The sequence below is a fragment of the Halichoerus grypus genome, chromosome 4, assembly GCF_964656455.1.
Source record: "Halichoerus grypus chromosome 4, mHalGry1.hap1.1, whole genome shotgun sequence".
In the NCBI taxonomy this organism is placed as follows: Eukaryota; Metazoa; Chordata; class Mammalia; order Carnivora; family Phocidae; genus Halichoerus; species Halichoerus grypus.
The window spans coordinates 168,192,601-168,211,649 of NC_135715.1; the positions used below are offsets into that span (position 1 = coordinate 168,192,601).

At 39.2% G+C, this 19,049-nt stretch overlaps 1 long non-coding RNA gene across 1 annotated transcript in view; it reads left to right on the plus strand.

The window, feature by feature from the left end:
* The window catches only part of LOC144381651 (uncharacterized), a 118,970-nt gene extending 101,460 nt beyond the window's left edge, over positions 1-17,510 (plus strand). The window contains exon 5 of the long non-coding RNA XR_013447357.1: positions 16,821-17,510. This is a non-coding gene — a long non-coding RNA (uncharacterized LOC144381651). The remainder of the gene's footprint in view (positions 1-16,820) is intronic.
* The last annotated feature ends 1,539 nt before the right edge of the window (positions 17,511-19,049 follow it).

Genomic DNA, 19,049 nt, shown 5'->3' on the forward strand with positions numbered 1-19,049 from the left:
AAAGATTGTATTTTATATATTGCTCTGCGACTTTCTTTATTTTCGTTCACAATACATACTCCTTATCTTTTCATCTACCCTGCAGTGTGTTGTATTGATTCTGGGTCACTTAATACAAAAAAAATTGTGTCAAATTTTCATGTCTCAGTTGGATTCAAAACCTCAGGCAATTGCCTGAGAAAGGATTTTGTTACATGACTGTTTATTTGCATTCATAGAAATAGTAGCCTAGTTCCATTTGGAAAGACAACACAAGCATTTACTGAACACATGCCATATGCTATGTGTAGGGGTGACATAAAAATGAATAAATTGTGTTTCAGCCCATGGTCTAGCGCAGGTAACAGGCAGGGGGAGTAATTACAGTCTAAAGCCATTAAGTTTAGGTTCCACAACAGTGATCTAAGTGAACTTGCTTGGTAGAATAGAGGAGGAAGAGACTAATTCTGACTCAGGAGAATGAGTGACACATTGAGAAGGAAGTATATTTTGCGTTAGACCTCAAAGGTAGCGTTGGATTTTGACAAGTGAATAAGGAGAAATCGTTTGCACACAGCTCAATTATAGAACATAGCATGTTGTGTTGTGATTGTTTGCTTATGTGGTTTGTAAATGTCTTCCACAAAAAAACTGAGCTCTTTTGGAACAAGAGATCATTTCTTATTCATCTTAATAGCCCCAAAGCCGAGTAAAGGGACTGTCCTAGTAAGCATTTAATAATTGTTCAGTTGGTTTTTAAAAGCTCTTTATTGAGTAACTACTGTGAGCCAGGTAGGTTCTCACACACGCTATTACTCTTGTAAGATAAATATTATTATCCTCCTTTAAGAAATGAGGAAATGGAGCTCAGAGAAGTTATGCATTGGCTTGGAGTCACACAGCTAGAGAGCTGCAGTTCAAATTGAGGTCTGTTAGACAGCCAACTCCTGTTTTTTCTTTCTCTCTTTTTCTTCACTATCCCACGTTACTTCCTAAGAGAAATTGCCATGCTTAGAGTGAATTTCTGAGTTAGGAGAGTACCTTTATGTTAGGATACATTGATAGTAGAAATTATTTCTTGTTTATCTGAAATTCAGCCTTAACTAAGAGTCCTGCATTTTTATTTGCTGAATCTTGCAGCCCTACTTATGTACAGTTTGGCTTCTCCAGTTAGTCCAGCTGATTATCTTCTTTTCCTTCCTCTGGCTTTTTCTCTAGCACTGCAGCCTCTACCAGGTTACTTGTGCCAATAAGTGCCATGATTCAATGTGCAGGGTTATTTTGCAGATTTAAAGGAGGGTGATAGAGATCCTTTCATTACTTGTATGCTTTTAAAACTATCGGACCCCAACATCTTTGGGAAAAGAGATTGTGATTCTGGTTTTTTTGTTTGTTTGTTTGTTTAAAGATTTTATTTATTTATTTGTCAGAATGAGAGAGAGAGAGAGAGAGAGAGTGAGAGCGAGCACAAGCAGGGGGAATAGCAGGCAGAGGGAGAAGCAGGCTCCCCGCTGAGCAGGAAGCCCCATGTGGGACTCCATCCCAGGACCCTGGGATCATGACCTGAGCCGAAGGCAGACGCTTAACCGACTGGGCCACTCAGGCATCCCTGTTTTGTTTTGTTTTTAAAAACATAACCACGTGCAATATAAATTCCCTCTCAGGAAATTTTGGTTAATATAAGACCCATCCTGAACTTTGAGTCAACCTCATGCTTCACATAGCTACTGTGGGGCACAACTAAGAGGGATCCCAGTTGCTCCCTTCCTGTACTCATAATGAAAGTTTTTATTCTTTTTTTACCTATAAAATTATAAAGTATTTCATACATATAAAAATATAGGGACTTATAATAAATTACATATACTTTTGCTTTATATATTCAGCATTGTGTTTGAGATTTACTCGTATTAGTACATGCTACTCTAATTTGTTCATTTTTCATGACTGTATAATTTATGCAAATACACCATAATTTATTTAGCCATTCTCCTGTTGATACTGAAATGATTATTCCTGTATTTATGTCCTTACATACCTGTAAGAGTTTTTTTAAGGTATGTAGAACAGACTTGCTAGTCCATAGGGTACAGGCATCTTCAACTTTGCTAGATATTGTTGGATTGATCTCCAAAGATGGACCTCAGTTGTACATTCCTGTCATGGATGAGAGTTCTTGATGTTGCAATTTATCATCCCAAACTGACAAAGTCAGGCTTTGGAAATGTATGTCAATCTAAATGGGTATAAATAAATATCTTCTAATTTTAATTAGCATTTTAATTATTAATGAAGTTGAGCATTGCTAGTAATATGCTTATTGACCATTCAGATTTACCTTTTGTGAATTGCCTGTATGTAGCCTTTGTCCATTTTATAGCTGGGTTTTTTGTCTTTTTCTGATTTTTTGTCAGAGCTCTTTATGTATTCTGAATATAAATAATTTTTATATGGCTTATAAATATCTTCTCTAAATCTGTGGTATCTTTTCATTCATGGGTTGTTGTATCTGAGTTTTTAATTTTAAAGTTGTCAGATTTATTAATCTTTTCTTGGTTTGTACTTTTTGTTTAAGAAATTATTTTTAAGAAATTTTCTCAAATCCAAGTTCTTTAAGATATTTTCCTGTCTTTTCTTCTATATTTCTGTATTTTTGAGTATGATATAAAATAGGGATAATTTTTTTACAGATTAATAATAAAATGTCTCATGACTAGATATTGAACAGTGAATTTTTTCCCCTACTGATTTGTAATAACACTTCCAAGAAGTGATATGTGTCCATATATCTGAGAATCTGCTTCTTGAATTTCTGCTGTGCTCTTTGATCTATTTCTCTGTGCCTCTATTAAAATCTCAAGGGCCAATCACTACAGTTGTATAAAAACCATGCTATATAGAAGGACAATTTTTCCAGTGATGCCATTTTGGGAAAACATCATATTCAAGTGTGTTGATGGTTATTATTAAAGTACATTTAATACTAAATGTATGATCCATAGAACAGACCAAGCACCTCCTCATTCCCTCCAGTTTCCTCATTTATATATTGTAAGGAAGAAATTAGACTCTCGGCTATAAGATCTCTTTCTCTAAATTCAGGCTTTGCAAAGAGTACATAGCATGCTTGAAGGTCACTGCTGATGAACAGCTTGGACTCAGGCTATTAATATTCACGGAACATGCCTATGCTAAGTGACATGATTGTAAAATATTCTAGAAGCCAGTCTTATAGTACTTTCTGGTAGTGCTAAGTGTTTCCAAAAAAACTCCATTAAAGATGGGAGATTAGTATCACTAGTAACAACTTTGTATATTTCATCTCGCTACAATTTTATCAAAAATGAATCTAATGTACATAAACCTTTCTGTCTTTGAGAATTGATCACATTTACTTCATTTAATTTTTTCCTTTTTTGCTAGTTACTTAGAAATTTTACTCCTATTGTTGGATAAATTTAAGGATAGTTACAAATATATTTCACTATGAACTTCAACAATTAAGCAGTTTCTACTGGCTTCTCCTTGAGAAAGGTGAATATTTAAGTACACATTTACCTTCTCCCTCTCATTTCCTAGAATTTGTTGATGTAATCTGGAATTTCGGATTCAGATCATTGTTTTTCATTACGCATCTTCTTCAAAAACCATTTCTTAACATTGACAATAATTATTGGCATGATTCTCAAATTTATTTTGAATTTTACATCTTCCTCTTCCTCAAGTTCTTTATTCTGATTTGGATGGCTCACATCCTTGAATGAAAATTTAAAAACAAGATTTCTAGCAATTTCACCTCACCATACAGCCTATGCACATGGGTGGTAGGAAGTTCGTGGATCCCCTTTCAATGTAGACTCCTGTCTCGATATGGAGATTCAGGCAAGATTGGGATTCTTCCCACAGGTATTGTTCTATCCCCTTCTCATCTCCATTTCATCTTCTGAATGAGAGGATTTTCCTGGGAATGAAGGGACAAGAAAGAATCCATTTTGAGTTCTAGTTGGCTTCCCCTCTGCCTGTGATAAACAGTGACAGGCCTTGCTTCCCTTCCACCTTTTTTTTTTTCCTTAGCTGCAGAATTTACTCAAAATGTCATGGTTTTGGCATGACTCAGTTTCCCTCAGAGGTAGTAAGGGTCATTCATATACTCAGGAAATGCCTTAAGCCATCATCAAATTGAATTGTGGGTGTTAGACTTGGATAGACCCAGCGGCAGTGCTTAATAAATATTTTTTGAATAAATAATGCATGAGTTCCAATTAAAGTAGGGGCAGAAAGCTGCACTGTCCTGGGTTTTCCTACACGGAGAAAATGCTGGCTCATGAGAAATGCCTCAATTCATCTTTGCCACTTCCCTTGTTGATAGGTTTCCGAGGAAAAATTCTTAATGTTTCCTTAATTAATTTTACAATGATTCTGTATCCAAAAGTTACATTATTTTTTATTGAAATGAATTTTATTTACTAAAATGGTGCTAATCAATGTAGATAACTTGTAATAAGAATCAATACGCACCTGTAATCATCAAATATTTCTAAAATACCCAGAAAGTGCTGTTAATGACTAAATTTAATGACAAATGTTTGCAAAATTCTCTTTGAAAGCATTAATATTTAATGTGCAGCATGGAATCTCTGGACATGCACATTCTCTTTCCAATTGGAACTTTTGAGGCAGTGCAAAGCTCTCTTCCAAATATAGTGCCATCGCACTTAATTGAAGGCTGTTGGAGAATACAATGGGGCTTAAAGTGGTATTTGTATAATTAGTTCTAAATACATCTTGTTGATTGTGTGAGAGATTCACAGGGAAAAGGAACAAGTCTTCAGCTATGGTATTAAAATGAACACCAGCAGAATATTTCTGAACTCTCTTTCTGAGCCTATTCTCTGTTCTCAGAGGTTATGTGAACAATACTCTTTTTTCCTAAGCAGCACAGAATAAAATGAATGAAGGAAACAGTCCAAGACAATGATTCTGGGGAATGCTCAGCACAATGACATCTGGAATCAGGAAGACTTCCCTACTAGAAATCTAGATGGCTCAAAAATATAGTGCTTTAGCTCTTACGTACACTTGAGTGTGGAAGCTATTAATGCATGATTAGGGGAATATCTTCTGGAAGCTGGTATTACCCATCTAATCATTGTTTTAAAAAATACAATGGTGACATAATCGTAGGATTTGTACCATTTTGTACTTGCCCTGACAAGTTGGAGTATGAGTTTTTATCAGCAGTTACATCAACTTAGATTTTTTTCTCTCTGCTTTGTCATAACTGTTGATCAAATTTTAAATGACCAGAATGATTAATCATTGACAGGAATGAGTGTCTAAAGTGTGTGGCGCCAACACTAGGTTAAAGGTGCAAACTTGGATTTGACAACCTCTGTGGGGCCATCCTTGCTTAGAATTCTGAAGAATCCTCCAGACATATGTACAACTTCTTAACGCTCTAGACATCTGACTCTGAACCCCTCCTGCCCTTTTACCTTACTTTCCTTTCTCAGATCTACGTGAATTTTGATGCCTTGTTTTCCTCTTTTACCTTAAGGTCTAGATTTAATGCAGTTGAAAAGGACCTGCTCCTGTTTCTCTTTTGAGAAGATCCTTATGAGGCTCCCAAGCTTATTTTTAATTTCTAGAGAAGCAAGTAAGGAAAAATGCAGAAGAAGACAGAGAGGCATCCTTCATTCCCCAACCAAAAAGGACTGGCCTGACCTTCTGTTTCCCTTCATCTGGTTCCATTCAGATTCTGTCTGACATCCAAAAGGGAGTGGGAAATATGTCTGTGTCCCATTTACCACATCAGATGGCTGCAGGGGAGAGAGGTGAGAATCGTAGAGAGAACACCATGTAAGGGAGACTTCTGAGACGAACAGAGTTCTAGAAAGTATCTGCCCTAGTCCCTTTCCACTATAGCCTTGTGACCTGGCACAAGAGTGCATACGTTTCTTAAGACCCCATTTTGCCCAAGGCTTATAGCTCTGAGCTTCTGCTCCTGGAGAAAAATGGAGGACGGGAGAGTGGGAGGTCAGTGTTGACCCTTTGAGGGTCACTTTTATTGCTGTTTCAATGGTACATGCTGAGTATTTGAATATGTAATGCAGAACACATATCAAGTATATTGTCTGTAATTTAATTCAACAATGAGGTTCTCCTTTATTTTTTTTAAGTAGGCTCCATGCCCAGTGTAGATCCCAGCATAGGGCTTGAACTCACGACCCTGAGATTAAGACCTGAGCTGAGATCAAGAGTTGGATGCTTAATGGACTGAGCCACCCAGGCACCCCTGTAATTTCATTCTAAATAATACTTGAATACTTTAAAACATAAGGAGTATGCTATATATGTATATAGTTTGATGCACTACATACCCAAGGAACAGGAGCACATCAGTGGTTCTTCAGTGTTTGAAAAACCCTCTGCTGGAGTCTGTACTCCAGAGACACGATAAGTATTTCAAATGTTGCTCTCTGAACCTACATTAGAGAGTTCATTACCTAGCATGAGGGAAGTTAGAAATGCTTTTCAGTGGTGAATTGAGTGGTGCTAAAGATGTGTGGATTAGCTGAAGCATAGAACAGGCCTACAAAAGGATTTATAAACATGGAGAAATAAAAAATATCCTTTGAAAGGTGTTCTATTCTCATTTGTTTCTGGTCCCTACAACTTAACCAGGAATTCAGCTGACTTCCCTGACCAGAAAGCTGATGATCCTGCCATTAGAGCATCATCATCTCTGCCTTGGATCACCATTTTGTGCAAGGTGCTCATCCCAGTGCCTGATGGACAACGAGCTGGAGTTCACAGAGCTTCCCAGAACAGGCTGTATGCCTGGATAGATGCTTTTGTGACTGCTGGTCAACTGATGTTTGTACAAATGACAGAATTCTGTCTTCAGATTTCCTTTTTCTAGATGATATGCCAATGTGTCAGCCAGGTTACAAGGAGATATGGCTCTTTTTGTTAGAGGCTACTAATATCTGCCAAAAGGATCGAATGACTGTGAAGATCAAATTGCCGTAGGTCACTTTGCAATACCAAGAAGCGTATTGATAAAAAATAAGGCTCAACAAACACTGACTCTTTCTGATGGGATGACTATATATCTTATTTTCCAAACTGAGACACTTTTGATAGTGAACAGGGCATGATTAATAATCAAGCCAGAAACAATAGGCATACATCAGGACACTCCCAAGGTGTGTGGTCATCCAACTTCCTGAGACCCTACATACCTGCCACTGTGCGAAGTCCTAAGGATGAAAAGTGAATGTGTTTGCCTTTATAGTGGACAGGGGATGGTGAGAGTCCTGGGTGAAACTGACCAGGAGAGTGTAATTCCTATATCCACTGTGTTCACCTCCAAGATTCCTGTTTTCTCTCCTAGATAGTTTTATATCTAAATAGAAGAGCCGAGAAGCACTATTTTCCTGGGGCCTGCCCTATTTTCATCCCAATGAAGTCTTTATTAATCTTTGAAATCTGTGTTCCAATTCATTTAAAAATATTAACTTTGTTAATAAACGGCAAGAAGACTTAGAATCTAGAGTTCTTAAAACCATCTCTTCAGTAATTAAAAAGGGAGAAGATAGGTTTGTAATAAGAAAAGTTATTTTTCTGATTTTCTTACTGAGATGTAACTTATATAAAGTACAAAATGAATTTTTACTACCGCTTAAATCAAAATATAGAACACTCGCCACATCTCAGAAGGTCACCTTATGCCTTCTTGGGAAGCCATTTTGATGATTTCCAGGTAAAGTTAATACTCAAACTATCCTCTTCATTTGTTGTCACATTTTATATTTGGTCTCAAACCCTTTGAATTCAAAGGTTCAGGAAATTGCTCTAGTAACACGGATTGGCGATTTCTTGCTAGGACTCCAAGGCAAGTAAGAAAGGTAGTGGGGTTAAGGAGCAAACTGCAAGGTAGTAGGATAAACATGGAAAAAAAGCACTGTCCAGCTCTTCTTCCTCCTTGCTCCTTCCAGAAGTGATAAACAACTGGTTGAACCTTTAACACCCTGCTGTCAAAATAATAATAATAATAATAATTTTTAAAAAGGATAATTTATTGAGTACTCACTAGGAGCCTGGGAGCCAGGTGTCTTGCTAGATGCTTTTTGTACTTTACGTATGTTATCCTGTGGAACCCTCACAACTACTCTGTAAAGTGCAGAGCAGGATCGTGGTCTCCATTTTACCCTTAGGGAATTGAAAGTCCCAGAAATGTTAAGTAATTTGCCCCACATCACACAACTTATAAGCATAGGAACCAAGATTCAAGTCTTTTCTGCTGTTACACTAGTCTTCCGCCAGAAACGTAAATGCTATTCCAATGCAAACTTCTCATCTATACAATAGAAGATGGACATATTGTTGGTGAAATAACTTGATTGGCATGGATTTTCTCCAGTCAACAGCACTCATTTGCAGTTTACAGCTAGTTAGGCAGATAGGGAGAGGGGAGGATAAAGCAAATAGCAATTGGCATTGCTTTCTTTTACTCCTTCTTCATTTGCCTATATGTTGTTTATATTTTTGTGGGTAATATATGAACTTGCAAAGAGGAGCCGCTTCATGTCGCTGTAACTATAGGAGAAGAGTCCTAGTGATGCCAGAACAATGCCATTTGCAAGTTATGGTGACTATAGAATTTATCTTGCTGTTAGGAATTCCAAGAGCTATCTGTCTACACAGAGAAGTAAAAAGAGAGAGCTGAACCAATTAGCTGGAGATATCAATAAATATTTATGTGAACCCTATGAAACTGCAGTTTTGGAGGTCAGAAAACTGTAGAATATCAGCAAGGTTATGATTCAACTATTACTGCGGTGGAAGAAAATTTGTGATTGGAATACTAGCTCTCTTCAAAGATGAAATTAAGTATTATTCTCTACACCTTAGGCTGTCTCTATAAACAGAGTCTATGCACCCAGTTTTTAATCCCGATCTTGAAAAACACCCTTTTAACTCTTAAAAAATCACCTAGTGTACTCTCTCAGGAAGACTTCATTAATTTATTTTTAAAGGAGAGGAGTCTAAGCCCCGTCAAGACGAGGAGACGGGCTCTGTGATGCTACGGGACAGCTGACAACTGTTTTGCTGGGCACTGGTTTGCAGGACGGCTATGGCATGCGGCGCTTCTACTTGAGGAAGCTTCTCTCAGTGATAAGGCAGCAGGGGCTTCACCAGTGAGCCAGGCCAGGCCTTAAAATGGGAGCAAAGGGACTTGGGGACTAAAATAAAACTAAACCAAATGGTGGAAACATGCTCACCTCCTTAATTTATCTGATTAGAGCCAAGAGGCGCCGCGGTGTAGGACATTTGCTCCCATCCCAAATGCCATTAAGGAGCAGTGAACTATTTCTAGGCTTGGCTCCAGATTGATGAGGGATGAACTAACAGTGGATTTGGTTTCAACCCGGAGTCACTGTGAGGCGGTGACAGACTGCAGTCACTGCAAAAGTCCGTAAGCATCAAGTGTCCCCGAGAGCACACACTGCCTGCGAGAGATTTCCCGGCTCCTGAGAAACATTCCTCTGACCCCATCCCAGCCCAACCCCAACTCTTGCCCTATATTCCTCTGCTTTATTCTTTTCATACAGGCACGTGGTTGCTTCGACTTAAGAGTTTTGAGTAGAGCTTGTTAATGCGTACAAGGCTAGCTTAATACAGTGGTTCATCGCCTACTAAAATTGTACTGTGTGACTGTAGAAGGTACAAAACGGGGCAAAACGATCTTTTGTTGTAGTTACCAGTACGGAAAAAAAAAAATAAATAGAAGACTATTTTAGGGCAGTGTATGGAAATCCTGTCAACCCTCCCCCCGACCTCCCCCCAAATCAGTAGGCCTGTGCCTGCCCCCTTCCCTCTTCCCTCCATCAATCTGCTGCTAGCTGTGTGTCCTTGAATTGCTTAACCTCTTTGGGACTGACTGTTCACTCATTTCTAAAAGGAAATGTTGAAAATCTCTTCGGATTTTGAAAGCGCTAATGTGTAAATGCTGTGAGTATAAATGCAAAAGTAGCTTTAAAAAGATTAAAGGTGCTGTAGAGAGAATTATGTAAAAATCTTCCCAATATTAAACCTTTCCAACTCTGTTGTTAGGTGATTAATGATCAATATCATTAATTCTATTTTACAGAAGTGGAGATGATTTTTCTAATAATTTAATTGAAATGTTTATTGAACACCTGTGCTAGGTACAGAAGTTTATCCAGGTTTGTTGGCACTGAATCTTACATGATTTGGGAGACCCTTTTTACAAAAAGGCAATTACAAATACAACCTTAGATGCAAAAGTGAGTGTTTATTTGGAATGAGGAAAGCAATCATAACAAAGTTTAAGCTTCATAAAACTTCAGGGTAAATCCGTTTCTAAGTTCCCTAAATTCTTGAAGGAATCAACACACATAAGCTTGGGTTCCCAGGCTCAAGAAAATTACAGTGGATTGTAGCCGTTAGAACTCCCCCCAAAAGGAGCTGCCTGGTAGTGGTTGAACAGTTCCACAGGCCAGCAAAAGGATTCAAACAATGACCATTATTTACTTTATTTAAAATTTAATTTTGAAATAAATTTAGACTTCCAGAAAGATTACAAAAATAGTATATAGAGTGCCCCTATATTCTTCACCTACCTTCCCTTCATGTTAACACCTTACAATGCATAGTTCTTGACACCAGGAAATTCTTATAACACTATTAACTAAATTACAGACTTCATTTAGATTTTACCAGGTTTTCACCACTGGTTTATTCTGTTTTAGGATCCACTTCTGGCTCCCACATGGCACTGAGTTGACCCATTTCCTTGGCCCCTCCTTACTTGTTACAGTTCTTCAGGCTCTGTCATAACCTTGACACTTCTGAGGACTTCTTCTCAGGCATTTTGTAGAATGTTTCTCAATATGTCTGATGTTTTCTCATTATTAGATTGAGGTTATGTACTTTTTGCAAGAATACTACAGAAGTGATGTGTTCCTGGGCCAGGACCCAATACTATTACTTATTTTCTTGCTGAATTGTTTTCGCATTGGCCCTTAGGAGCTTCTTAGATTGGCTCCTGTGTCATTTCCATGTTCCCTCCACCTTTTAGCGAGTGTTTCCTCATTTTGTGGCACCACATGATGTCCTAGGCTCCGCTTATACTTCCCTTTCTCCAGCCCTGGCATCAATCACTTCCACAAGAAATCCAGTATCAGGTCTTTTTGATTCGTGTGTTCTCTTTGTTCCTAAAATCCTGGGTCTTGGACAGGTTCTTTCCTAAAACAACTCAAATACATGCATCGTCCATCACTAACAGTAGGACTATATGTTCCTTTTTAAACTGCAGTGGTAAAAGAACCCAGCAGGTGAGTTCTGGCCACACTATCAAAGGCCAGGTGTGCTATGAGGACTTCCAAGCAAGCTTTTCAAGGCAGTTGCTAAAGAAATAGGTCACCGTTGACATTTTTCTCTCCTCCTCATCCATGTCCACCTGGCCCCCACCTGTCAATCATCACAAGGCTATTTCCTCTGTTCATCTTCACCACCGCTTCTTGGGTTCTGATCTTTCCTGGGCTTCCTTGGGACGTTGTACAGCCTCCGAATGGCCTTCCTGCCCCTAGCCTTTTCTTTCTTCCAATTCATCTTCCATGTGAAGAAATAAGTAATTTTTCCATTTGCAAATCTAGCTGTATCATTTACTCTGCTGACAGTGGAGGAGGATTGCTTTTTTGCCCCTACATTTTTGTGGTTTTTTTGAACCTATCATTAGTGATATGGCTCCCTAATGTTGACAGTAGTAGTTCTCAAACTCTAGTGTAAATCAGAATTGGCTGGAGGGCTTGTTAAAACACAGATGAGTAGGTGCTACCCTCAGATTTCAGAGGCAGTAGGTCTGGGTTGGGGTCGGAGAATGTACATTTCCAACAGGCTCCCAAGCGATGCTGATGATGCTGGTTCACATAACACCAGCCAACAAGGTAAAGTCCAAGCTGCTTAACAAGAAACCTGAGACCCTATCACAGTTATGTTTTGCACTTATGACCTTACCCCCCACTTCTGTCCACCCTTTCCTCAAACGTGCCTTCCCTTTACACAAGTCTGTGAGACCCCTGAAAAAGAGTTGATAAAACAAGACCCCCTGACTGGTCTTCCCATTCTTCCTTGTCACTATTTTTGTACATGTTGCAGACAACTATCCTGACTCCCCATCTGCAGTCTTCATTTTCCTCCAGCCTCAGAAGGAACGTCTCTCTTCTGTGGTCCAATAGCACTTGGTAGCACCGACCATGAGAACTACAATCTGGTATGGGATTTAGTTGTTTACTCATTTGATTCGCCCAGTAGTTTATGAATTTTCTAAAGGCAGGACAATGCCAACATATTACTCAATTTTGGCTCCTCAGCACCCAGCCCTTGCGGCATCTGGCATCAGATGAGCATTGAATAAATGTTGTTGACCTTTTCAAGGAAGGCATTGTGCTCTTTACACGAAAGAAGGTAATAAAGAGTTTATGAGAACACTTCAAGACTTCTTACCATTACATTACAGGTGAAAAAGGTATTTTAAATAAGAGAGTACACTAAGATACAGAATTAGCCAAATGAGGGGGCTCTGATCAGTTCTTTGAACGAGGTAATTATAATCATTGTCCCCTCTTAAGTCTGGGATGGGCCTACGTGGTCTGGAAATGTGGCATGAAGTGAAGTGGAGATTTGACGATTCTGCTGTGATCGAGTTGGGTAGTTCAGCCCTCATATCTGCCAGGCTGTTAATTAGCTAACTAAGGAATTGCATTCTGTTTTTGCCATCAATGCTTGCCAGGTGCTAGTGACCCCCCTTAGTCCTAATGGCATTCTACACATCTGCTTAACCATAGAACCAGAGTTCTTAACCAACCCTTGGTGGTTGTTAAATAGATTTGGTGGTCTACAAACATGGATGAAAAACAATCACGTATTAATTTTTACCAGGTTTTAACTGAAATTAAACATTTTCCTCAATTATTAATGTAGACAATGAACACAGCTGTATTTGTACTACCTGAGACTTTATCATTGCTGGGACTCACCCATATTTTTATTTCACAGGCTAGCAGTTATTTCTATTCATAATTACTTCAAAATAATAATAGACACAGAACTAGATTTTACTAGATGTGCTAATAAAGAAGCACATATACTCCACATTTAGAGCTACTTTGGTATCTATATTTCAATACAGTGGATTTCCTTTGTAATCTTACATATTAAAATGCTATTTTCATACTGAAAACAAAAATCCTAAGTATTTTATTTTATATGTTTAAAACATTATTTTGAGAAGGGATCCATAGCTTCCAACAATTGTTAAAAGAGTCCCAGACACCAGAAAGCTTAAGCACCCTCTTTGTAGAAGGTTACATTTACTTTGTAGCATAAATTTGGTAGGAAAATTTTTAAAAAGCGGTACAAAAAAATTCAAGTTCGCTCTGGGTGCTCAAGTTTCCATTTAAAGAGTTGATAAAACAATAGAATAGATAATGACTTGTAGCAGAACATTTTCTTCTATTATTGTGTACAAACTGCAAGTGAAACATTCTTTGATTTCTTGGGCTACACGCTCACAGGGCAGTAATAGTTAAATTAATTTCTAATATGTCTCATCTCATTATAGATCTATGCAAGAGTCTCTTTCAATTTTAAATTGAGCTTCAGGGAAGATTAAGTACTTAGGTATTGCAGTTTGTATAAAATTTCTAGATCCATACAAATTAAACTTCCTCTGTCTAAATGACCCTAATCATTCTAATTTAACTAGATGGAGCCTATTTCCTTTTGACAGAGCTTGTCATGTTGAATCTTATCCATGGAGATGAACAGCATGCCAAATGGGTAATAAGTATTCCAGATGTTGCCTTGCCACTTTCCAGCAAAGTTATTAATAAAAGTCAGTTGCTTCTTGTCTTTTTTAATCCTCTAATGTTGCCGAGAATATAAACTTCCTTTCTCCCCGTTAAGATATGGTAATTTAAAAAAGTATAGTAAATGGGCTGCCGCAGAGGAAAGTGATTTTATAAAAGTACCTATCCATCGTGAATGGTACCCCAGGGACTCAGGGTGGTGTGAGGCCTACTTTCCTGGGAACAGGAAGGAGGGATATGAAGAAGATGGTGGCAGAGCCCTGAGGTTGGGAGTGTGTGTGTGTGTGTGTGTGTGTGTGTGTGGTGTGTATGTGTTTTGGAGGGGATTGAGCTTCAAAAGAGCCATTTCATTTACTTTTAGCTGGGAATAAGTCAATAAAAGGGAAATAGCTACTCGATTAGCAAGGACCTGCTCTGAAGGAAACGTGGCCCAATGCTAAAGGCCTCTCAATCCACCTCTACGCATATCTCCGGGCCTAGCCCTGGGGCAGTGTGAGAGCCTCCAATCCGTGACCCCTGAGGTCCTTGGGTCCGATTTCACAAATCTATCCTCAAGGCAATGAAAGCAGGGTGTGGTTGTGGTATAGAGAAGAACACTGGAGCCCGAGGGGAGGGTCAGAGGCCAAAGGTCACAGGGCTTGATTCCAGGACTTCCTTAGTAGAGAGGTGCCTTTTAAGGCTTACCAGAAAGATCTGCTGACTTTTCTTAGGTATAAACAAATTAGACATTCAGAGCGAGGAAAAGCCTAATGATACTAATGATAATTAGAATATTTCCAGTGTGATGGCTTCATCAGTCTCTTTCTTTTCTCTTTTTTTAAAATTATTTTTTAGAGAGAGAGTGAGAGGGATGGGAGGAGAGGGAGCACGAGTGGTGGGCAGAGGGGCAGAGGGAGAAGCAGGCTCTCCACTGAGCAAGGAGCCAGACGCGGGCCTCCATCCCAGGACCCTGGGATCCTGACCTGAGCTGAAGGCAGATGCTCAACCAACTGAGCCACCCAGGCGCCCCGCATCAGTCTCTTTCAAAACACTTTGGGTTTGGTGAATTTGAAGTGAATTTTCCTTCAGTAAAACACACATACAGACACACACACACACACACACACACACATCACTTTGGGCTCTGTTTTAACTTGCCCCTTGTGCTTTTAAATGTACAGTCTTGGAAAGGTCTTTCTATTTCTAAAAGTGTAAAAGTATCGTTTAATATTACTCTCCCGAAAGAAGGCCAAATAATTGGTGCAGTGAAATGAGTTCTGCTCTTCAGAAAACAGCATCATAATCCATGTTGGAATAATCTTATGGATACAGCCTTGTACTCCTCTCATCTCTCATGATTTTGGCTCTAGTTAGCAATAACCTGATGTCCACGTAAAAATACTTGGAACTTTGAAGTGGAAGAAATTTACCATTAAGGCCATGTTCGTTTTGGAGTCACACGTTTTGAAGTCAATACTTGCAGCATTTCCAATATGCCTTAGTTGTTGTAAGGAGTTTTTGACGTAGACGCTATTTCTTAAATGTCAACAAAGAAATGCTATTCCTGCTGCAAGTGTTTTCCCTCTCATCAACTCCATTAATTTTTCAAGTTCATTAACAATTGAAATTATTAAACTGAGCTCTACTGACATCTGCTGGACAAAACATGTTTTTCATTGTTATCAACTCCTTACCATTGTTCCCAACTCAGTAATGCTTGGGTTTTACTAACTTAAGATGGTTACTCTTAATTCAACCAACCAAGCAAAGCTGTACTCAACACATAGAAAATAGAACTAAGCTAAACATAAGCTCATCAATCAGCATGTAATAAATCTAAGTAAAGGTTTCTCAGTCCATTTCTTTAGCTGGTCAAACCATATTTCAGTTTTGCATTGAACACACATTTTCTGAGCGCTCTGTGTACGCTGTACTCTGTGTATATGCAGTGGGTCCAGAACTTGGATAAGGCCCCTTCTTGCAAGAAGTGGAGGGTCTGGTGGGGGAAGACATATATCTAAACAGATTATTTCCGAAAATATTTTATCCACAGTGTCTCTTCTCTTAGCAAGATGATTGCACTGTACCTATTGTTCCCAGAACATCTTTTTTGGCGGTAATAAACCAGAACGACATCATTTTGTCCACTAGGAAATACATAGTGCCTTGGGCCTTAGGAATATTTCATGGGTCTACAAATATGTGTGTGTGTGCTAAAATACAACAAGAACACAGCAAATTGAAAACTCTAAATTGTAAATTAAATGTCTATAGAACATGTAATGTTAACCTGTTTTAAAATTTAATGGTTCTCAAACTTGACTGTGATCAGAATTACTGGGGGCTATTAAAGCAGATGGCTGAGTCCCATCACAAGAGGTCATGACTTAGTAGGTCTTGGTTGGGCTCTAGAATGTGCATTTCCAACAAGTTTTGGGTAACGCTACTTCATGTTGCCGGTCTGGAGACTGCATTTTGATAACCAACAATCTGAGAATGTTAATTCACCTTTTTTGGCTGAAGCAGCCAGGTAACACCATTAACTGAATTAAGATATTCAGGGGCAATTCGAAGGAGTAAGAGGTAGAAAAGTGGATAAATTGGCCTTTTCAAGGAAACAGGAAAAGGCCATCAAAGCCAGACCTACAGAGACTCTTTTTAGTATATTTCAATAGAATGTGAATGTGACTCAGCTTTACCTGGGCAGGTGAGAACTTGTAAAAGATAAACATTCTCTGTAATAAGTGGTAGTATATGCACTGGTAATGTGAGTTACCTAAACTTGGATCAGTTCCTAGTACAGAACACCCAGGAAACACCAAGAAAGCTTATATGAACAGGAGTATATGACCATACTCACTCGTATCAACCTTCCAGTTTAGGAGTTGAGAACTAACATGTATTTTCTTTTTTTTCTCTTTTAATTTTTTAATTTTTGAAGATTTTTATTTATTTATTTGTCAGAGAGAGAGAGAGAGCAAGCGCACAAGCAGAGGGAGAAGCAGGCTCCCCGCTGAGCAAGGAGCCCCACGTGGGACTCGATCCCAAGGACCCTGGGATCACGACCTGAGCCAAAGGCAGACGCCCAACCAACGGAGCCACCCAGGGGTCCTGTATTTTCTATTTCTAATGAAGTTTCCAAGCTTCCTGGATCAGCCCTGTTCTTTTGCTCTGAAGTGTCCCTCGATAAATGGCCCCTGAGGCACTATAGAGCTCTACCATTTTATGAAATTCTCATTTAGGAAACATGGCAAATGACTGATGGTGGCAAATAAAGGCAAACGACACCTCTAGCGTACCATTTACTGGTGGCAAATAAAGGCAAACGACACCTCTAGCGTACATTTACTACTCAGAACATGCTCAGAAAAAAAAAAAAAAGTGGAAAAAGGAATGTGAAAACCTGCTTTTGCATTTCAAACACCTTCCAAAAGTTGGCTGGCCAATTATGGCTCCTTATAAGTTCTAAACAAAGGGCGGAGGGGTCTCATTTTCCTCATACAAACCTTGATGATTCCAGATGACTCGAATTAATTCTTTAGTATAGATGTCTTCCATATGATTCTCATATTACCAGAAGCCTACGACTCTCTTTGGATTGGAAAGACACCAAATCTTTGGCAATTTTCCCAATAAAATCATAAATACATATTTGTTCCAAGTCTGCTTCTTTCACTTGCTACGATAACCAGCACAGAAAACTAATCACCCCCAGACCTTATTGCCTGGACATTATGTAGAATTGTGTCACATCAGAAATTAGACTCCAGCCATTCCAGCTCTTTGACGCTCTTGCTACTGGTGCTTGTGCTCTTTGATTGACACACAGTAAGTCAGTTCTTTCAACTCTGTGGCCGACTCCTGACCTTCCTTCCTTCTTTGCTGAGTCGGGATTCCATGCAGGACTACCTGGGTCCATTGTACTCAAAGTAGCCTCTGTGGACAGCAGTACGGGTATTGTCGCAGAGCTTGTGAAAACTGCAGAATCTCAGGCCCCATCACATGGACATTTTGGAATAATTTTAAAAAGATCCCCAGGTAGTTTGTATGCATATGTGGTTAAAATGCCCTGACCTCAATTTTTTTTTTTTTTCTACAACGAGTTTCCTTGACTCTCCTGTACTTCCATCTCCCCGCCCCCCCCCCACTCACTCATGGAAAGCCAGTCCTGATGAGGTTCCTTATCACGTTGAAATTACTTTATATTGATCTCTAGGCTTCAACAGTCTTTTGTGAGCAGGTATCATCTTATCTTCCTAATCCTAGCTAAACGCTGTACCTAGCACATGCTGGTAGCACAGTTAATATTGTTCGGATTGAAGTTCTTCAATTTAATTGCTGCACAGGACATGAAACTAAGTACTGAGGTACTAATAACTGACAGCTGGTTGAAGAACTACCTTTTTGAACATTCTTGTATTTTAACTGGATTCCAGAGGGACATACATGGATTTAACCTAAATCATTCATAATGCTGGTGCTGGGAGTTTTTGAGAAGTCAGCCAACTGAGTGAAAGTAATTTTGGGGGCAAGTGACTTTAGCTCCTCAGATTTCCTTCCACCTCACCCATCATCAGGGTGTTCCAAATGAAAGAACTCTTGAGTGTTTCTGGACTGGCTGAGTGGCTTTCAAAGTGTCTTCTTCCCTGCAGGATTATAAACCCCAGTATCTCCAAATAGCCAGACACATGGTTCACATGAAAGACCTGGGCATTCTTGAAGTTTGTGGAACAAGAAAGAGTAGGTCGGGGATGAACAGGAATATTCGAATATGTTTCCTTGTAATTGCTTGTCTCATCACTGGTCTTCCTCACCCGACTGAGTCGTCAGAGTAGGGGTCCCTATCCCTTGCACAAAGAAAGCCCTTGCCAGGCAACTTGTGTGCAGACAGAGACATTTAGTCCATTTCGGGGATAGCCCGGTTTTAAAGCATTGCTCATGGAATGTTTAAATGAAAGTGCTACCAGTTTGGATTAAACCAGCAAGGTGGTACCCATGTTAATCCCTCAGTGCTAAATCTCGAGAGATCGATAGTAACCATCAACTTTCACAGTGAACCACATCAGTATTTTGGGGGTTACAGATGCCTTTCTTACTACCCCAGCTCCATCAGAGAAGAGAAATTAAGCAACTATGGCACTGTTTTATAAACGGATTTATCAAGAGTCCTGCCTTTCCCTGCATAATGACTAA